The sequence below is a fragment of the Microchirus variegatus genome (assembly GCF_963457635.1).
Source record: "Microchirus variegatus genome assembly, chromosome: 8".
In the NCBI taxonomy this organism is placed as follows: domain Eukaryota; kingdom Metazoa; phylum Chordata; class Actinopteri; order Pleuronectiformes; family Soleidae; genus Microchirus; species Microchirus variegatus.
The window spans coordinates 1,759,030-1,773,702 of NC_139809.1; the positions used below are offsets into that span (position 1 = coordinate 1,759,030).

The 14,673-nt window shown below is 43.2% G+C and overlaps 1 protein-coding gene across 1 annotated transcript in view; it reads left to right on the forward strand.

The window, feature by feature from the left end:
* The first annotated feature begins 3,891 nt into the window (after positions 1–3,891).
* tspan18b (tetraspanin 18b) overlaps positions 3,892–14,673 on the forward strand; it is a 45,312-nt gene continuing 34,530 nt past the window's right edge. Inside the window, exon 1 of the mRNA XM_083894130.1 lies at positions 3,892–4,003. The gene's annotated coding sequence lies outside the window, so the exon portion shown is untranslated. The remainder of the gene's footprint in view (positions 4,004–14,673) is intronic.

Below are 14,673 nucleotides of genomic sequence, written 5' to 3' on the forward strand. Positions count from 1 at the left end.
AACCTTAAATCCTTATATTTGGGACTCTGGAGGTCCTATCAGTCGGCAAAGTGTGAAAAAAGATGACTCACTCATGTTTATGCACTAAATTCCTGGAATTGTTGTCTCGTGAGGCTCCGCTTTGTCCGTAAAACACGCGAGTGCTGGCGATTGCAACTGTATCCGAAAACCGGAAGTCCACAAAAAGTTCTATTCTTGGCTCCACAGTGCAGCACAGAGTTCTGCACTGTTAGCTCCCAGTAGCTTCTGTTGCTGATGTCATTTCCTGTCCCTTAAGTTTTCTTTTACCTTTTTTTAAGGTGGTCCTTTAAGGTGGACCTAAAGAGATACTACTAAACTGAGTGTTCTGAACAGGGCTGTTTTGGCAGAGTGATTGAACTGCTGTGGTGCTTCATTCTTATGGTATTTTGACCAAAGCATGTCACAGACATGTGCATTAGGACACCAGGGAACTAGCTTAACTTGGAGAAAAATGATGTGTTCTATGTTTACTGAGCACAGCATTCAAACTCCCCTTGCTTTCATCTCCACATGGTTCGATGCTGCTGATACTTGGAAAAATCCTTCATCTGAATGACCTCAAATGTCATGAATTAATGTTTGAAAAGAAAATGGTCGTCTGTTTTTATTTCGACCGAATCACTTTAAGCGTGTGTAAAAGTGGCTACATTCACACTACTCCATTTTCATATATAAAAAAAAACACTAAATAAATTAGGTTTCTGAAGAAAAGCGAATAATCAGTGAACTGTGTCGCATACTGAAGAAAGGAACCCTCCTCAACACCAGTGATCCGTGTGAGTGGTCAAAGAGTAGAGGGGGAGGAAACTGTTTAGTCAGCGATTCACCTCAGCCTTTCTTTACTCTCAGAGTCTTCTGAAAATACCCAAGGAGCCAAAAAGAAAATACCTCACAGCTGTTCTCTGTGCAGCCGAGCCATTCCTGTGATTCTTCTCTTTCACAGACAGGGGAACCCAACATCTGAACTGAACTCCTGACGAGGCTTTGAATCCAACCTCTCTACGAAGCTATTCTCCGTCGTCTTTGAAACGTCACCTTTAAAGGTGAAGTAGTTTATAGTGCCATCTAGAGGAGAGGCTGAAATTTACAACAAAGAACTGCTCCTCTGCTCACCCCCTCCCTTCCCTGAGCGCTACGGTGTCCTCAGCCGGTCAAATGTCGTCCTCGTCGTCTTTCTCCGTGTCAGCAGATGAGGTTCGTGAGGCGAGGGAGAGGGCGGAGCTACCGCGGCCGTAGCAGACGAAGCGGAGAGAGAGGAGGCGGGACTTCCTGCTACAAGTAAAGAGACGCTTGTTTTGTTCTCTCGCGTTTGTCCTTACAGGCTCCGGTAGAAACATGGCGTCTCGCTGCTAACAGTGGCTATGCAACCGCGGCCCGCGACCATGTTATTTTACATGACTTTTTGAAACACTACCAAAATGAAACAAAAACTATTATACAGCGACTAGACAATGAAGGAGCACATAATATGTATAAAAAAGTGGATTTTGGGTCATATAAACCCATAAATACTACACATTGTCCCTTTAAGTCGCTGGTTAATGTTTATTCTTGACTTCAGAAAATGCACTTAAAACTGCCAAAGGGTCCTGAGGGCTTGTAAGAAAGGGATGAGGAGACTGGGGGGGTGCATGTATCACGTATGCCACGGGGAATGTCAGTGTCATGACCTCAGAGGAGGAGGCAAAAAAGATCAGTCTCTGCAGCTTATCTTGCTCTCCATCTGTAGTAGATTTTGTGACACGAGGAGCACAGAGGGATAGAAAACACTTGAGGACCCCCCTCTTGCCCCCTCACAACCTGGAACAAAAGCCCTCCTCTTGTTTTCTGGCTGTGAGAGCAGCGCACAGCATGAATAATTAACAAGGGACAAACACAAACGATTAGCTGCTTATCTGAAAGTTGTCGCTTATCTGACGCCGCGGATTCAAAAACACAGCTCGGCTCGTCGGGAGCGGACTGAAGTGGGAGCAGCCATTTGTTGCGTTTCCGAGCATCGGCAGCAACTTGTCGCATCTGTTTTAGGAAGTGACCATCTGTTGTGTCGTTTTATATCATACAGGCAGTTGTCTTGTGATATAAATCACACATTTACAAGGAAATCTCAAAAAAGGCATTCCCACACAGAGACAGGCGACAAGCAACTTTTCACACCAAAATGAGGGCCTATGTGGGTTAAATGTTATAATCAGCAGTGACTGCTTTCCCACTTTCTAGTAAAAAAAAAACACACTGGTAAACAATCTTGGAGGCCAGCTGCTGTGTTACAGCTACAGTTTAGTACTTTAATCATTTTACTCTGACTGAACTATGTTCAAGAGCTGCTTTAATGGAAGAAGATGACAGAGTTTACTGTTAGTGACGTCACTGATGGAGGAAACGAGACATAATGTGTGTCACAGCATCATGACACGGATCATTTCCCTCATAGATACTGATAGACGAGAACTGATATTTAGTCTTTTGATGATTTTTTACTGTACATTCATTTTCCTTCTTGTCAAGAATTAAATCCCAAAACCAATGGATCAATCTCTCCAGTGTTGTATCTGCAAGTTACTTTGTTATTTATATTTCTACCGACTCCACTACATTTCCTCTCACTATATTATCTAGTGTTGATGAGCTGCTTTACACTACAGTTTTGCCATGACAGCTTCATCATGGGATTAAGTGTCTTGCTCAAGGACACATAATAAAAGACTAGAACCAGGAATTGAACCCACAACCTTAGTTGAAAGACAACTCGCCCAACCACTGAGCTACCATGATTCAATCCCTGTTTTTACTATTTTATTACTTATAAAACGTAAGTACGTTTTATATCAGAAAATTACTTTGGATACTTAACTACAGTTAATGTCATTTACTTTAAGACTTTAATTTAAAGTTGAAAAAGTAAGAATGTGGCCAAAAACACTTACTACATTCAAATTCAAAATACCAAGGTCTTTTAGGTTAGGTTTTCTGACGTAACTGGCAACCCGTGGTTGCTCGGCAGCTGAGACTCTACGGACTGCAGTGATTGGTAGACGGCGGTAGGTGGCGCCACATGACGCCAAAACATGGTTTCAAAACGTAAACATGATTTGCAGTCTGCAAAATATTTTATGGTCAGTTGATTTAGATTTATTACATAATGCACCTTTAAGTAACATTATTTAAAAAAGTGACACATTTTTTAGTAAGATCTATCTATCTATCTATCTATCTATCTATCTATCTATCTATCTATCTATCTATCTATCTATCTATCTATCTATCTATCTATCTATCTATCTATCTATCTATCTATCTATCTATCTTAAAAATAACAACACAATAATATAGAATGCTGAGGATCATTAAATACCAAATCAGATAAGAAGTCATGTTCAAATGAGAGTCATCATCACAACATCTACAATTAAAGTGAGTGGAAACATCATCTCTATATGAACATCTGTGCGAGTACATGACACGAATATATGTCCATGTTTACGTGTGTAGGAGTTACTGTACTTCATTTGTTTATTGACTTATTTCTCGGTGTTATTTCTAAGACTCAGAGGAAGCGGAGGTGTGGAGGCTGAGTGTGACTCTGAGTCTCTGAGTCTCCGCCCTCTGCTGCTGCTGCTGCTGCTGCTGCTGCTGCTTCTGGATCAGTCTCAGCTCACACTGACTTCTCTCCACTGTCTTCACACTGATCTGCAGCTGCCTCTGCGCTCCTCGTCCTCCTCTCACTGGGAGCTGGAGCAGATCTCGGAGCGGTGGATTGTAATAGTTTTGGACGCTAAACCTTCACCTCCGTGGACATCCCGACTTCACTTCCGAGACCGTTCGATTGTTTGTTTGTTTGTTTGTTTTATTGTCGTCTCGGCCGCCAATAACAAAAAACACATTCCTCCTCAGTACCAGGCTTTTTCAGTGACATTTGCGCAGGGAAAAACGTCTTGTTGTCACAAAACAGGCAGAGGTTTCGTCTCGGAGCTGCGCTTTTGAGGTAAGAAAGAAAAACCTTCAAGTGTCTCCAACTTCGTTATTGTGTCTTTTAAACGCTCGTGTTTTAAACGCGCCTCTCTTGTTGCTGTTACTGTGTCACTGGACGAGCTTTTGTGCGCGTAAATATGGAAATAAAGGCGACGCTCGGGTGGATTCTCAGCGTACTTTGTTGCTCCAAGTTACATTGTCTCCTCAGTCGAGTTGCAGTTCGTGTAAAAAGGTGATAAAATGTTGGAAAAGAAAACAACAAGCTCTGTTTGACTATAATAATTCATATTATTATGCAATTCAGTCGGAAATGGTTTGAGTTAATTCAGATTTAGTCGGTTATCACTTTATATTTTTAATGATATGTTGTTTGCACTGCAGAAACCCAGGTTTTGAATGAACAATTGATCTGATATTACCGTCAACATTTATTTAAAATGGTGTTAAGAGAGTGAAAAATGCACATTATATTGAACATATTCCATCAGAAATGTTGTCTATAGGTTATAATAGGTGGCTATACAGTACAGTGAGAAATCTGACAGCAGGGGGGGGGTAATGTGGGTCATCCTCCAAGCTGGCGTGGTTCCCACGGCGCTCCAGCCAAACCTGAGGAGGAGGATGATGTCTGCAGAGATGTGTGTGTGAGGTCACAAGATGGATGTCCCTGACGGTGGTACCTTTGCCGTAGGGCAGGGATTCACTGTCGGTTTGCCATTAATCACTGGAACGCATCATCCATAACCGCCTTCCTCTCTTGTCCGATTGTCTCCACTGGAGCAAACAGGACACACCGAAGAGCAACCGGAAAGGCAGGCACAGTATCGTGAGAGAACGGAAGCGAGCGTAGGGCGACTTTAACCGTGAAAAGTTTGAAAACCGACGGCTGAAAAAGTGCAGATTTAGAGGGAAAAAAAGTTGAGCTGCTTCCCTGAGATAAAACTCACCTTAGCAGCTAGAAATCAGGTTATAATCAGATTTGGCCCGTGGACATTGGCCCCTAGGGACCCATTAACATTCACCAGTGTCCAGGTAAGTGCACAGTGTTGGCTTTTCCTCCTCCGAGTTGAAAATCGCATCCGCTCGCTGACGCTCTCCATCTCCCCGAGGCTCTTACACTGTGTCGGTGAAGAGGAGTCGAAGAAACACGCTTCAGCAACTTGGTCAACCTGACAAATCAGATTTGGTCATGATTAATGACCTCACCTTCCTCATTGCTGCATTTTAGTTTTCTCTCTTTCTTTGTCTCTCTCCTCATTCCACCCTTTTGTCGTCTCCCATACTCAAATGTTGCTGAGACAGAAGTGCACAAACACACGGTATGAATGTGTGTTTTTTAAAGGGAAAAAGAAAAGCAAAGGAAACAGTAGTATTGATGCTTCAGAGCAGCTGCCAACACCAATGACTAAACTCCTGCCTGAAGCCTTTCTCTCCACAGCTTGATTCACAACAGTGTTGGGAAATAGTTTAGAGACTCGGATACACAATTGATGCAAACGGGGTTCATGAAACCCACAGTGTAAATTATACAGGGAATAAAGGTCAGCACCGATGTATTTGGTTTCCTCAGCAGTCTGGTGGTGGATGGCAATTAGGAGGGAGCATTTTTAAGTGGATTAAAATCTCTCCATCAAGCCAACGTGGTATTTATTCCGCCCACAGACCCAGAACACCTGGTGTGAGACTTTGCCACTGGTGATCATCTGTGCACTCGTTTTTTGATAACGTGTTGCTCTTTATAACGCGTTCTGCGTGCCAGCGAAGAAACTCACAGCTAAACACACGAAACGGGAATTAAGCGAGAGATCGGGAAAGTCTGTGAGTCTCAGAGAGAAAGAGAGAGAGAGTTCACTGCTCCTCTCAGTTCTTGGCAGAGAGAGAAAAGTGTGAATTGCAGTGTATGGCAGCTCCTGCTGAGAGGGACGGGGGTGACTGACATAAAGCTGCCTGGTGTGGCAGAGCATGGCTCATTAAAGGCCTGAAATTAATCAATCTGCAGTTCCACATGGTCGGGCGTCTCAACTCTATATCCCTTTCCCTCCTCTTTTTTTGGTCCTTTTTGATCAAAGACCCCGTTTTTTTCTTCCATTTCTGATTCATTTGGCCTCACCACAACCTTTCTCCGAATCGCCTTATCTAAAGCATCCAGCTCGTCCAGCCTGCAGAGCAGAGCTCCTGTATCTATATCAGCGGCCTCAGAGCAGCGAGGCAGAGGGAGAACGAGGCTGGGTCATCGCTCGGCTCCCTCTTTCCTCCTGTATCAGCCCCAGTGCAGCAGCAATGGTCCGTAGAGAGCCTCGGAACTAAATGGAGTATCTTTTGGCTCAATGGGAAAATTGCTTTTTTCGATTGCTAGAGGACCCTTCATTTAATGTGTGTGATGCAGAGGCCTTGGCCAGTAATGGGTTCAGCGTCTTTGTTGTCAGGAGACATGAGAAAATGAAATTTGCTTTTCAGCTGGCAGAAATAATTTACTCTGAGAAAGGTGCGTTTTTCATCCGCCGTTTAAAAGCCGCAGCGATGCATATTGTTGTATTTTGTGAGCACTGAATGTCCAGTGTAGTCTGGTGTGTGATTCTGAAGACAGTTTTTTTATGTAAAGGTCATGTCATGTCAGAACTCTGCTACCGTATAAACCAGCCCAGTTTGGTGCCTGGGTAAAGCTGGAGCTCAGAACCTGCTTTTACATTTGCTGATGTAGAAACTTTTTGCCGTGGAAAACTAATTGATCACAACTTAAAGGTGACATAGAGTGGTCCTGTTGCACATACATGTTAGTTATGGAGGTCTACTTACATATATTAACTTGTTTTTATGCTCAAAAACCTCCTAGTTGCTGTAAACTAGCCGGTAGAAATCCTCTTTTCTGACAGTGTTTTTTTGCTGCGAGATTTCAGAGTGAACTTTCACCCCCAGAAGACAGAGTCTTGTGATTGGCCAGTACTATCCAGCACATCCGTTCCCAGAAGCGCAGCGCCCCCCTCTGGAACGGTGGATGCACTGCTCCTCATTATCAAAACATTGTTTTAACAGTGTTTAAAAATAGCTTCGTCACGACTCCCCGCCGCAGTCCCTTTATGACTTTAAACCGGAGTCAGACCCAGAGTCAGAAGACACTGTTGCTCGTGAAACACCTCCACAACGGACGTTATTCTTCTTCTGCGGTTCAATGTACGTAACCGGATGTGCCCGGACTAGTGCCCGGAGCAGAAGACGATCTGTTGTTCAGGAGAACCGCTGTTTACGTAACTATTAGGGGATTTTCAGTGATCTCGTTGAGCCCGAGATTACAATAAAACACAACGTTCTCAGCAATGGCTGAACTGTTTGTTTAGAACCGTCAGGGCTTCATAAACAAGGTAATGACGCAGATACACACCAAAAAAACAGCGATAATAGGAACTTCCGGTCTAGTTCCGCTTTAAATGCAAACACGGGCAGCTACTGTCCACTAAAGTGTCTAAAAAATGGCAGCAGTAGATCATATGGAGAATTAAAAAAACATAAATTCCACATTTCCGTCTCTTTCTCACATCACTTTGTTTTTTGTGGTCTGACTGTGGCTCCTTTGATCACGTCATCCCGTCGCACCCTCCCTCGTCGTCCTCCGCAGCGGTGTGTCACGGGCACATGGAGGAGGACTCTTTATCTCGTTGCACCATCTCTTCGTATTTTCATGACATCAGTGAAGTGATGGTATCAAGGGGGTGAAATCTGATGCTGCAATCTTAACATTCTACCTTTAACCCACATTTATCATTTATACCATGATGAATAGTTCATAACATTTTAATATAGGTAAAAGGCACGTGAAGGCATATTTATATTCATGGTCTGTTTCGTCGGGCCTAGGCTTATAAATGAATTATTATTCAAAATAATAATGTTTACAAATGCACCTATTGTGTTTTATGAGTGAGGATATAGGCCTCAGGAAAATATGTACACTACCGTTCAAAAGTTTGGGTTCACCTATGCAATTTTTTAGTGTTTTCCAAAAGAGTTGCAAAATGGATAGGAAATATAGTCAAGACATTGACAAGATTAGAAATAATGATTTTTATTCAAAATAATCATTTTGTCCTTTCGTCAAAGAACCAGCAAAACATAATTGCACAAGGGTTTTCAAGGGTTTTCTAATCATCCAATAGCCTTCTAACACAATGTACCATTAGAACAGTGGAAATGTGCCTCTATACACCTATGTACATATTCCATAAAAAAATTTGCAGCTAGAATAGTCGTTTACCACATTAACAATGTATAGAGTGTATTTATGATTAATTCAATGTTATATTCATTGAAAAAAAGTGTTTCCAATATTGTACTAATATTGGACACAGAAAAGTGGTATTGAGGCATATCTAGTTGTAAAGTATTGATTAATAAGTTAATATTCTCCTCATAGATGCTAAACAGATGAATAAATAAAAAAACTTTTAACCTCTTACATAAATAATAAGCCAGTTTAAGCCACTGATGCAAGAACACAAGATAAACTGATGAACAATCCAGAGGTATTCATGCGTTCATGCACTTCTCTGTCCCCCTGAGTGCCTCTGCATAGGCCAGGAAATTGTGAGTGACCTAAGTTTTGGGCAGCTGGTGGCCCTGGAGTTCAGGAAACTGAGGGGGGGACGGGGGACGGGGGGGCGACTGCATGGTGACACTTCAGTTTTTATCAGGAGGAAGCAGGCTGGCTGTTTGTGCTCAACCCAAGAATTCTTTGTGGTTATCCTGCATTCATCCTCTTTCCCTCAATAACGGCCGTGCAGAGCAGGTAACAAGGTCAATGGTGTGTAATTGACAAGCTGGGCTCGGCAGATAGCAGCTTCTCAGACAGGCTCACACCCTGCTACACACTCAGCTGTAGGTACACTCAGACCTGTCTCTGGATGCTCAAATCACATCTTTCTCACAATCCCCTTCAGCCATCTCCCACCCCCCCCCCCCTCCTGCATAATGTTTTTCACAAACTAATAAACTGTGTCACTCAGGTGTCCATTAAAGGCTGCTGGTGAGGACCCACTGGCCATTATCCAGAACCACCTCACTCTGTAAATCCCTGTGCCGGCAGGTTTCTTCTTCACCTTGTGCTCTTTTTATCCCTAGATGTAGTCAGAGCTCGGATAGAGGCTTAAGGCTGTGCCAGGTGTATGGGGGTGTGATTGGTATGTGACACAGGGCTAATGTATGGGGAGGTTTCCCCGCTCGACTACAGAGAAACTCTGATCTGCTGGATGATGGAGAAGTTTAAGACTAAAATACTCCCATGCACCAGAAAATAAAGAAACATCAGTGTCATTTGCCAGTTAAATGAACAATCAGATCTTTAGTTAAAGTCACGCAATAGTACTGAGTTGACTTAAGCCCAATTTATACTCCTGCGTAAAGTGCTCTGCGTAGGCTACGCAGAGTCCTCTGCGTCGACGCAGAACCTGTTGTAGAGCCTCTGCGTCGTCTCCGGCTGCACGGAATATTTTTTCCGTGCAGTGTCCGTCACTCCGTCAAGGGACAACGGAGACGGCAAGAGCTGCGATTGGTCCTCAGGACAGGCCGAGCTAAGCTGCTCTGTGCCAGCTCACAGTGAGCACCGAGCGTCCACAGAGGGCGGAGCTGATCACCGCCGACTTCTTCGCTGCCGAACTATAAATACGTCATATCTTAACACACACAGCACATGTTTAGACTCTAAATGGCCAATTTCTCGCCTCAAATCATCTTAAAACTGCGTTCCGGGACACAGAAAAGTGACAAACGGCCACTGTTTCAACAACAACAGTCTTTCTCCCTCGGACGCCATTGCTCACTGTAGCCAGAAGCACAACAACCTTGCGCAGCGACCCCTACTGATCGGGCGGAAAAGTGCAGCGCCTATCCGTCACCACGACGCAGAAGTGTAAAGGCTCTAGTGGTCTACGTGGTAACGCAGACGGATAACGCATTACGCAGTCGGAGAAGTATAAATTGGGCTTTAGGCTGTGCCAGGTGTATGGGGGTGTGATTGGTATGTGACACAGGGCTAATGTATGGGGAGGTTTCCCCGCTCGACTACAGAGAAACTCTGATCTGCTGAATGATGGAGAAGTTTAAGACTATAATACTCCAATGCACCAGAAAATAAAGAAACATCAGAGTCATTTGCCAGTTAAATGAACAATCAGATCTTTAGTTAAAGTCAAACAATAGTCCTGAGTTGACTTAGTGGCTCTGTGTTGTTGGCGCACTGTGCAGGAAGAAGCTGGGCGTTAATCAAGTTAGCACCAGGGAGGAAGAGCTCATTTTATGGATGTGAGATTGTTTTCAACAGGCGCTGACCAACACTGGAGCTTTTCACTACTGATAATATTCAGGGAAAGTTTTTTATATTTTATAGATAAAGACCTCTTGTAAGACGTTGGTCGCTGCCATGGATTTTGATAAAGATCCAATGTTCTGGTTTTTATTGACATTAATGGAGGAATTCTCTGCTCACTGTGTGGAATACAGAAGGTCACAGTACTGTGAGCTGAGCTCGTGAAACCTGGTGTCGGTTTTGTTGTTGATGATGTTTTGTGCTCGTCCACTTCAGGAAAGTTGAGCCGATGTTTAAAATGAACGGGCAACTTTATTTGTGCAAGCGCTTCGTTCCCACCACTGTGATCTGGCTCTTTGTGCCTGGACTGTTTGTCAGAGAGAAGCCGGGGCTTCAGGAATTAATAATTAATTGAGGAAATAACTGGCTGATTGATGATAATGAAAATGATATGCATCAGCTCCTCTGCCACCCATGGTTACCCACTGCACATTTTCACATGTCACAAAAACTATCTCGAATACTGTGTAGAGTCCTTAGATTTTATCTTGACTTATATATGTAAAAAAAAAAAATTTGAAAAAAAGTGACTGACCAGATTATTTTTGTTAGTCAAAATATGACAAAGACTAATTGACCTTAAAAACCAATGTGGAGTTTCTGTTCTGATTCATTTGTTGTGACTTCATCTATTGTACAGCACTGCAACTGCAATAAGCGTTGATTTATTGGTCAAACCCCAGTTAAATTGTACTTGTGCAGAAGTAATCAGCAGAGAGGAGACATGTGTCTGGCCCGAAAAACCATTTCACCTCACTGTGGACCACGCTTCCACTCCTCTTGGGTCCGTTTCTGAATGGACGGTTCCGTGAGCCAAAGCTCAGCTCGGATCTGTTTTTTCAGCCTCTCCCTGTGACTCACTGCGCCTAATGGTTCTCCCGTCTCCTGACTCAGCCATTTTTCTGATAAAATGGGACTCTCCCAGCTTCTGGTCTTCCTCTTCTTTTGTTGCTCCAGCCATAACTGTATTCCCAACCCTCCTTCGCTCCACAGTCTCCCCCATCTCCTCCTCACATTGGTTACAGTTGCTATTTTTTATGCAAGTTTATGGAATCAAGAATACCCTCATTAGCTATGTGGGGCTTTTTATACGGTGCCCTATTTTATTCTAAAGCCTACTGCATTTTTTATTTCCCCTGCCTAAAGGGGATCCGAGCCCCTGTAAATATCCTGTTTATTTTTAATCACTGACGATGCGCTCTGTGTGTGTAACGTGATGCGATGATTGTTGCTAACAAATACAAACACTTGCTCTCACCACAAATTAATTTAGCAATTTAAAGGGCACAAATGATTGGACAGAAGGGTTTTTTTTTTTTTTTTTTTTTTTTTTTAATGATGACCTAGATAATTAGCCCTTTATGCTTTTAAACTAATTAAATGCATCACGGGTGGTGAAGCTACACGTTCGCTCATTAACTAATGTTCAGTTGATGATGATTAGAAGTCATGATATGAGAGTGAAGCAGAGCAGAGTTACAGTCTTGGTGCAGGACTGTTGACATAGTCTTTTCCAGCGTGGCTGAATTATAGAGCACGTCTGAGAGATTTATTTGGAGCACGATTTGAGTTTGCATCTCAATCTCGCTGACTGCACACCGTCAAACGTCAAATACACAAACACCTATGTAAACAAAGCTCTCCCACACACACACACACACACACACGCTCACACCAATGCAGCCTGGGTGCTGCTGGCAGAACGCTAAAAGAAATCAGGGCACTTTGGAGCTCATATGTAGGCTAAATATTTTGCGTTCACGCTCTTAAAATAGCATAAAATAGGCAGAGTGAATGTTCTATAGATATATAGTTCAGCTGTAACTGGGCTAATGTTCCCTTCTTGCAGTCTGATCATGGACACCAGATATAAATCCAGTGTAAAAGTTAGAGTCAGCTTTTTTAAAACAACAACAACAACACATTTTTTTCTTTCTGCTGCACTGGCTTTGTTTTGATGCATTTGAAGCCCACACACCTTGTCCACAGCACTGCCCCCTGCAGCTCCTGTGGGATAACAACAAACTGTTACAGTCTCTCCCACAGGGCCAGATTCTTCACATGTCTACGTGGGCGCGACGCGTGGGCTTCTCGTCGACCTCCACGGCGTCAGAGGATCACAGATCAATGTTTGATTTAAAAAAAAAAAAAAAAAAAAAAATCCACAGCAGGTTCCAGTCTCAACTCCAGGAGACTTGTGGTGGAGGGCCCACTAATGAACTCCCCCCTGCCACGATCACACGCCTTTGAGAGAGATGTTGATATTTTCATTTCATCCAGATGAAAGAAAAAGAGATTTGCTTAAAAATCTTCAGATCTCATGAAGCATTTGCAGTGCAGGTGAGGGCAAACTGTCTGTGGTGACATCCAGTCTATGTGTGTCTCTAAATAATGACCTGCAGGCACAGTAACTTCAGTTGGTTAATGTGAACGCTGTAGCTGGGTGTAAAACAGTTTGAAATAATTAACTGCTCCTGAGCCTAACTCAGTTTCTGCTTAATCAGCTTTACGGTAACACTTTAGATCAGGGAACACATTCACCATTAACTAGGTGCTTACTAACATGCATATAAGTAGCATACTAGCCCTTTAATAGTCAATATTAAGAGCATATTAAAGCGGAACTAGACCGGAAGTTCCTATTATCGCTGTTTTTTTGGTGTGTATCTGCGTCATTACCTTGTTTATGAAGCCCTGACGGTTCGAAACAAACAGTTCAGCCATTGCTGAGAACGTTGTGTTTTATTGTAATCTCGGGGCTCAACGAGATCACTGAAAATCCCGTAATAGTTACGTAAGCAGCGGTTCTCCTGAACAACAGATCGTCTTCTGCTCCGGGCACTAGTCCGGGCACATCCGGTTACGTACATTGAACCGCAGAAGAAGAATAACGTCCGTTGTGGAGGTGTTTCACGAGCAACAGTGTCTTCTGACTCTGGGTCTGACTCCGGTTTAAAGTCATAAAAGGGACTGAGGCGGGGAGTCGTGAAGAAGCTATTTTTAAACACTGTTAAAACAATGTTTTGATAATGAGGAGCAGTGCATCCACCGTTCCAGAGGGGGGCGCTGCGCTTCTGAGAACGGATGTGCTGGATAGTACTGGCCAATCACAAGACTCTGTCTTCTGGGGGTGAAAGTTCACTCTGAAATCTCGCAGCAGAAAAACACTGTCAGAAAAGAGGATTTCTATCGGCTAGTTTGCAGCAACTAGGAGGTTTTTGACCATAAAAACAAGTTAATGTATGTAAGTAGACCTCCATAACTAACGTATATGTGCAACAGGACCACTCTATGTGACCTTTAACACCTTATGTAGGAAAAATCAAAATTCATGTCGTAATAGATGTAGAATAAGGTGAATGATTACTAATAAAGGGCTATATAACAATATATGTTAGTAAGCATCTAGTTAACGGTGAATATGTGTTCCCTAATCTAAAGTGTTACCAGCTTTACATATCCTCACCCACTGCACTAAAAGCAGCATCAATAAACAGCATTCACATGTGTATATTTCACACACATTATTGTCCACACTTTAATTATCTTACATCTTCCCAGAGTTGTTCTCACGCTGGTTGCATTTGCAAACGGCTTGTGTCCAAACTCATTTATGTTATCTCACCTGCAGTTTGCAGCTTCCCCTATAAGTCATTCTGTTTATTGCCCCACAATCACACCTTTACGTGACACGTGGTTGCACCGATGGGTGCTGGACTGTGGCTTATAGCACAATAAAGCCATTTGAGCTCATTCAAGCAGCCCGACACCCTTCACCGGTCCAGACCAGTTAATAATGTGACGACTGCAGCGGGCAGTTGATTGTTAAATGACAAATTTACTTCTCCGCGCGGCGTCTGCATGTCCGGCTGAATAATTGGCTTTTGAGCAGCTTAGCAAATGCGCAGCTTGTAGATGGTTATTTCTGCTCCTCATCGGGGGAAACAATTAAACAGCAAAGACGGAGCCTTTCTCTCTCTCTCATGATTCTTTCATGGTACTTTATGAAATTTTCAGCCCACTGCCGCACTTTAAAAGCGTGTTCCAGGAGACAGCGTTCATGGGTCGCTGCACTAAAAGTCAGCCTCTGTCCTTTGGGCAAACAGTTGGTCATTGCCAGGCAGTGTGTTATGGTCACAGGCAAACCGAGCTTCCATTACTGTCACAGGAATGTGCTGCATTTATTAAACCTGGTGGATAGACTCCCACTTTTAAGACGGGAATAATAAAAGCAGACTTATCTTGTTGGGTTAAAGAGCGATTTTCCTCACTGTAAATGTATTTACCATTAAACACATGCGAGCCATGAAATATAATTCCCCTTTTTC